This window comes from Oratosquilla oratoria, chromosome 13 (genome assembly GCF_046742065.1).
Source record: "Oratosquilla oratoria isolate Oo_2021 chromosome 13, ASM4674206v1, whole genome shotgun sequence".
NCBI classification, from domain to species: domain Eukaryota; kingdom Metazoa; phylum Arthropoda; class Malacostraca; order Stomatopoda; family Squillidae; genus Oratosquilla; species Oratosquilla oratoria.
Genome location: NC_134789.1, coordinates 4,002,907 through 4,010,406, shown reverse-complemented (window position 1 = coordinate 4,010,406; position 7,500 = coordinate 4,002,907).

The window sequence follows — 7,500 nt, the reverse complement described above, 5'->3', positions numbered from 1 at the left end:
ATATTAGTAATGTAACATTCAATACAACTTGTATGAAGAAAAAACTTCTCCTCATATGAGTAATGTAACATTTACTATAACCTGTCATCTTGTATGAGGCGAAATCTCAGACACTTATGAGTGCTCTAGCATTCAGTAAAATTTGTATAAGGAAAAACTTACAGTCCAAGAACACCTTCATAATGATAGTAGACACATATCTGAGGTTCATAGGTAATATTATTGTGACAGTTGGCCTGTCAGTGCGTGGTCTAGTTATGGTAATTGTTCAGTGGGTCTGTGACAGTAATTGTGCAATGGGGGTGTCGAGATGGTAGTGGTGGTTATGGTCCTGCGGTAGTAATTTGAACCAGCGGTCACTTCCGGACGCTAGGCTTTCAACAAGTTTGCATTAGATTAGCGCCGGGGGGAGGAGAGAGGACAACCGAGGTAGGCAGCGGGAGAGAAGAGAAGAGGGGGAGAGGGGAGGAGTGAGAAAGAAGAGAAGAGGAGGGGGCAAGGGAGACGAGGGAAGGGGTGAAGGGAGGAAAGGGAAGAGAGAAGGGAGACGAGGGAAGAAAGGAGAAAGGGAGGGGAAGAGTGAAGGGAGGAAAGCGAAAGGACGGGAAGGGGAAGGGAAAAGAGGAGAAGGGAAAAGAGGAGAAGGGAAGGAAAGGGAGGAGAAAGGGAGGGGATGGGAAGCGATGAGAGGGGAGAAGAAAGTAGAAGGGGAAGGCAAGGATGGGTAAGGAAAGGGAAGAATAAGGGAGGTAAAAGGGTTGGATTGGAGGGGAAGGGGGAGAGGGGGTAGAAGGAAAGAGAAGGAAAGGTAAGCAAAGGGAGGAGAGTAGAGTGGTGGATAGGGAATGGAAAAGGGATGGAATGGGAAGGGAAGAAAAGGGAGAGGAGAGGAGGGAAGGAGAATGGAACAGAAGGAAGGGAAAGGAAAAGGCAAGAAGACGTGAAAACAGACAGATTGAAAAAAGAAGAGGTGGCAGAAGAGGAAGAGGTGACGTTAAAGGCGAGGAGGAAGAAGAACGAGGAGAAGAAGGTGAAGAGGAAGACGAAAAAGAGAAGGATGACGAAGAGGAGGACAAAAAAGAAGAGGATAAAGAAGGAGAGGACGAAGGGTAGGTCGAGAAGGAATCGAAAAACAAGAGTAGAAAGAAAATAAAAAAGAAAAGGAAGACGAAAAAGGAGAAGCAGAACTAAAAGGAGAAAGAGGAGGAGACGGAGAAGAGAGAGGAGAAGTAGTAGTAGAAGAAGAAGAAGAAGAAGAAAAAGAAGAAAAAGAAAAAGAAGAGGAAGAAAAAGAAGAAACAAAATAAGAAGATTTAGAGAAAAAGGGCCAGAAGAATAAGGAGGAAGAAAGAGAAGAAAAAGAAGACGACGAAGACGACAACAAAGAATAAGAAGAAAAGGAAGAAGAAGAAGAAAAAGAAGAAGACGAAAAAGAAGAAGACAAAAAAAACGAAGAAGAAGAAGAAGGAGAAAAAGAAAGAAAAAGAAGAAGAAGAAGAAGAAGAAGAAGAAGAAAGAAAAAGAAAAAGGAGAAGAAGAGGAAGAAGAAGAAGAAGAAGAAGAAGAAGAAGAAGAAGAAGAAGAAGAAGAAGAAGAAGAAGAAGAAGAAGAAGAAGAAGAAGAAGAAGAAAAAAGAAAAAGAAGAAGAAGAAGAAGAAGAAGAAGAAGAAGAAGAAGAAGAAGAAGAAGAAAAAGAAGAAGAAGAAGAAAAGAAAAATCTTTTAAGGGAGGGACAGAAGTAGGAAGGAAGAAGAAGCAAACGAAAGAAAAAAGAAAAAAGAGGAGGCAGAAGAGGATGTGATGTAAAAAAAGAGAGGAAGAAGGCGAGATAGAAGAAGAATGAGGAGGGGAAGAAGAAGAAGAAGAAAAATAAAAGGACGACGATGAGGAGGAGGAAGAAGATGAGGAGGAAGAACAGGTCGAAAAAAAAAATAGGAAAAAAGGAAAGAGAGAAAAAAAGAAGAGGGAAAGGAAGAAGAAAAAAGGAAAAACAAAAATAGAAGAAAAAGGATGAGAAAAAGAGAGAAAAAAGAGAAAAAAGAATAAAAGAGAGAAGAAGAAAAAGAAAAAGAAGGATAGAATAAGAATAAGAAAAAGAAGAAGAGTAAGAAAAATAAAGAAGAAGAAGAGGAAGAAGAAGTAAAAAGAAAAAGGAGAAAAAGAAGAAAAAAGAAGAAACAAAAGAAGAAGAAGAAGAAGAAGAAGAAGAAGAAGAAGAAGAAGAAATAGAAGAAGAAGAAGAAGAAGAAGAAGAAGAAGAAGAAGAAGAAGAAGAAGAAGAAGAAGAAATAGAAGAAGAAGAAGAAAAAGAAAAAGAAAAAGAAGAAAAAGAAAAAGAAGATGAAGAAGAAGAAGAAGAAGAAGAAGAAGAAGAAGAAGAAGAAGAAGAAGAAGAAGAAGAAGAAGAAGAAGAAGAAGAAAAAGAAGGAGAAGAAGAAGAAGAAGAAGAAGAAGAAGAAGAAGAAGAAGAAGAAGAAAAAGAAGAAGAAAAAAGAAGAAGAAAAAAGAAGAGGAAGAAGAAAAAAGAAGAGGAAGAAGAAGCAAGAAAATTGAGAGAAATAAGAAAAAAAAAGAAAAAGAAGAAAGAAAAGAAGAAGAGAAAAGAGAAAGAAGATGAAAAGGGAGACAGAATAAGAAGAATAAGAATAAGAAGAAAAGGAATGGTTTCAGCATAGTCGGCTGGTATGATCAAACAAAAGTCTGGGGAAATGGCGAGCGACCCAGAGCAGGCGAAAGGTTTGGAGTGAAAGAGGGAGGGAAGAAGGTGGAGGTGGAAATGGAGTGAAGAGGGATACTGGAGGGATGTCGTGGGTGTGGGTGTGTGGGTGTGGGTGGGGTTGGCCTGGAATGTTTGGGGAGGAGAGAAAGCAAAGTGCTGGATAAAAGGGTGGGGTAGGTTGGAAGGGCAGGGTGGAAGAAGACCAGGGTAAGGTGTGTAGGAAAAGGTGAGGTGGTGGAAGAGGTGGAAAAGTGGTGGTTGTAGTGGAGTGGTAGAGGAGAGGGGGTGATGCTGCGTGGAGGAATGAGTCTGAAGTGCCAAAAGAGAAGGATGGCAAAAAAAAAAAAAAAAAAAAAAAAAAAGATTACCAAAAGAAGGAAGGCCAAAGGTGACATGAGGATGGGCGAAGTAGCTTGACGAGAGCCAAAAGAAGTAGAGGAAGAAGAAGAAGAAGAAGAGGAAGAAGAAGAAGAATAGGAAGAAGAAGAAGAAGAAAAAAGAATTAGAAGGTGAAGAAGTAAAAGGAGATGAAGAGGGAGAAGAAGGAGAAAAGAAGAAAAAGAGAAGAAACAAAAGAAGAAGAAGAAGAAGAAGAAGAAGAGGAAGAAGAAGAAGAAGAAGAAGAAGAAGAAGAAGAAGAAGAAGAAGAAGAAGAAGAAGAAGAAGAAGAAGAAGAAGAAGAAAGAAGATGAAGAGGAAGAAGAAAAAGGAGAAAAAAGGAAAAAAGAAGAAGAGGAAGAAGGAGATGAAGAAGAGAAAGAAGAGGCAGATGAAGAAGAAGAAGGAAAAGAAGAAGAAGAAGATAAGGAGGAAGAAAAAGAAGAAAAAGAAGAGGGAGAAGAAGATGAAGAGTGAAAAGAAAAGAAGAAGAAGAAGAAGAAGAAGAAGAAGAAGAAGAAGAAGAAGAAGAAGAAGAAGAAGAAGGAGAGAAGACAAAAAATAAGAACAAGAAAAATAACAACAAAAAATAACTAACTCTTGATACTGCTGTTGGTTAAAGGACAGATGGACGGAAGGGTAAAGTGAAGGACTCTTGGACCCAGGGACGAGCTGTGACAGGAAGCAAATGAAGGTGGAGGCTTTGAGTGCCATCTCCGTCACCTGAGTCGATCCCAGTGGCAGGGTGGTCAGGCGCGGCCAGAGATTTCCTTCCCCCGACACAGGTGCGTCGCTTTGGGAAACATTTTAATATAATGTGGCGCTCGAGGCGGTCGGGGAGGAGGGTAAAGAGGAGGAGAGGAGAAAGAGGAGGGAAAGGAGGAGGAAAGGAGGAAGAGGGGCGTAAAGAGGAGAATAGGAAGAATAGGGTAAGGAGGAGGATAGGAGGGTAAAGAGGAGGAGAGAAGGAAGAGGAGTGTAAAGAGGAGGAGAGGCGGGTAAACAGGAGGAGAGAAAGAATAGGTGAGTAAAGAGGAAGAGAGGAGGAAAAGCAATGTAAAGAGGAGGAGAGGAGGAAGAAGAGGCATGCGATCGGAAAAGGGTAGATGTGGAGAGGGACGGGGGATTGAGGCGGTGTGGAGGTGGTCTTGGATCACGTGTTGGACTCGTGATCGACAGCTATTTCCCTCCCGGAAGAGAGCTCAGTGTTCATATATGACCGATCTATGGGCAATGCTGTGACCTTACACGCACGCACGCACACACACACACACACACACACACACACACACACACACACACACACACACACACACACACACACACACACACACACACACACACACACACACACACACACACACACACACATACACACACACACAAACACACACACACACACACACACACACACACACACACACACACACACACACACACACACACACACACACACACACACACACACACACACACACACACACACAACTCCCCGCCCTCGAGAGTTGGAGTAACGACTTGAGGCGCAGCGATACTGAAATCATTTCAGCCCTGTCCGGAATTCGAACCCGGACCCCCGTAGTGGCAGCCGGGAACTCTATCAACTGCGCTATGAGTTGTGTGTGTGTGTGTGTGTGTGTGTGTGTGTGTGTGCATGTGGTTCACCATGGTCTTTAGATCACGTGTTGGACTCGTGATCTATGGGTAATGCTTTGACCTTACACGAACACACACACCCAACTCCCCGCCCACGAGAGTTGGAGTAACGACTCGAAGCGCAGCGATACTGAAATAATTTCAGCCCTGGGCAGGATTCGAACCCAGTGCTGCCGGTACTGCCGTACTGACAGTCTGGGGCTTTACCAACCGCGCCACCGAGTCGTATGTGTGTGTATGTTTCTGTGTGAGTGTGAGGTCCCTATGGGGGACGAAGCTGGGTTATGTGGTGATGATGGGTTTTTTAGATGGGAGGTGGAGGTTACTCTGCCTTAGGGAAGGAAGAAGAGGAGGTGAGGAAAGGAGAGGAGGTGATAGAACGAAGGCGTAAGAAACGAAAGGAAGAGAATAAGGAGGATAAAGAAAAGGAGAGGGGAAAGGTAGTAGAAAAGGGGGAGGAAGAAAAAGAAATAGAAGAAAAGAGGAATACAAAGATGAAAAAACGAAGATGAAAGGAAGAAGTGAATAAAAAACGATAAGGAAGAAACAAAAAGAAAATGAAGGGGAATAAGAAAAAATAAAAGATAAATAAAGAGGAAGGGGAATAGGAGAGGAAGGAGGAGGAGAAGGAGGAGGAGGAGGAGGAGGGAGAGGGAGAAGGAGGAGAGGAAGGAGGAGGAAAGGGATAAGAAGGAGGAGAAGGAGGAAAAGGAGGAGGAGGAGGAGGAAGAGGAGGAGGTGGAGGAGAAGCCGGCTGGGAGTTGGAGAATGGGACAGAGTGATGGGAACGGATGGCACAGGAAAAGAAGGGAGAAAAGGCGGAGGTGGAAAAGAACGAGAATTGCGGGGAAAGCAGCTGTGCTGGGACAGCAGGAGGAGAGGAGAGGAGAGGAGAGGAGAAGAGAGGAGAGGAGAGGAGAGGAGAGGAGAGGAGAGGAGAGGAGAGGAGAAGAGAGGAGAGGAGAGGAGAGGAGAGCGCCAGGAAGAACATAAAAATTCTTTGAGAAGCAGAAAAGCAGGCAACCGCCTGAAGCGAGGCGGGATCCGGCGGAGTGTGGGTTTGGTTGAGTCGTGAAAGTGGGCCGTGAGAGTGAGCCATGAGAGTGAGTTGTGAGATTGGGTCGTGAGAGTGGGTTGTAAAAGTGATGTATGAGAGTGGTTCGTCAGAATGGGTCGTGAGAGTGGGTCGTGGGAGTTGGTCGTGATAGTGGATCGTGAGAGTGGGTTGTGAGAGTGAGTTATGAGAATGGGTCGTGAGAGTAGGTTATGAAAGTGGGTGATGAAAGTGGGTCGTGAGAGTGAGTTGTGAGATTGTATCATGAGAGTTAATTGTGTGAGTTGTGAGAGTTGGTTGTGAGAGTGGGTCGTGAGAGTGGGTCGTGAGAGTGGGTCGTGAGAGTGGGTTGTGAGAGTTTGTCCTAAGAGTGGTCGTGAGAGTATCTTGCTCTCACACTGGGTTATGGGAGTGGGTCGTGAGAGTGGGTCGTGAGAGTAGGTCGTGGGTGTGGGTCATCAGAGAGGGTAGTCAGAGCGAGTTGTAAGAGTTGGTCGAGAGAGTGAGTCGTGGGAGTGGGTCGTGAGAGTGAATCATTGGAGTAGGTCGTGATAATGGGTCGTGAGAGTGGGTAGTGAGAGTAGGTCGTGAGAGTGGGTCGTGAAAGTGGGTCGTAAGAGTGGATCGTGGGAGTGGGTCATAAGAGTGGTCGTGAGAGTAGGTCGTGAGAGTGTCTTACTGGGGACCCCTCACTGTGGGACGACCCACGGCCTCTGGAAGAGCCGGAGTGGTCGATCATGGGCGACTGAGCACATCGAGGGCAGTAGAGCATCAAGAAGATCGTGGGCGAAAAGGTTTGGGAAAGGAGAAGGAAGGAGAAATAGAATAGAGAAGACGGAAGTTGGGAAAGAATTTTGAAAAAAACAAGAATTGTGATCTCGACCAAAAGTTTGAAGCATGAAGACGAAAGCAAATGGGAGGAGCAAACGACGAAAAAAAAAAAAAAAAAACGAAGAAGGGAGGTAGGTGAAAAGAAAGAAATAGCGAGGACATGTTTGGCTGAGCAAATAAGGATGAAAGAAGAAGGGTGGAAGAGATGAAGAATTACTTCAAAGTCCATATTAAATTGTTATGTTAATTTTAGACAAGATCCTTGTCCCTGGTGTATAGGGACCGACTGCCAAGCTCCCAGGGCTGCACCACCAGCCAGGGTGACGAAAGATAGAGGTTGTGACTTAGGTATCTTAAAAACTTAATACAATACCTTTCAGGAGACTACAGACACCTTCTTCGTGACAGTGACGTCATGCCGCTTTCAGTCCCGAATGGCGTCCTTCTAGATGCTATTCTTTACGATATTTGGTGGTTTTGTTTTGACTAATAGTAGATGGTTGATCTAATTTCATTTTGGTATTATTATTTCATCTTATTGATTTATGTACTTATTATTTAATTAATGAATTTGTTTTTTCTTTTATATATTAATCTAGTTACATTGCCAGTCGACTTTGTTCAGCCGAGAAAAGCCCCTCATGCATTCAGAGGGCATGACCACCTAACCTGATCTTTGGAGGTTGTATGTGTGTGTGTGTGTGTGTGTGTGTGTAAGTGTGTGTGTGTGTAAGTGTGCGTGTAAGTGTATGTGTGTGTAAGTGTATGTGTGTGTGTGTAAGTGTGTGTGTGTGTAAGTGTGTGTGTGTAAGTGTATGTGTGTAAGTTTGTGTGTGTGTGTGTGTGTGTGTCTGTGTGTGTG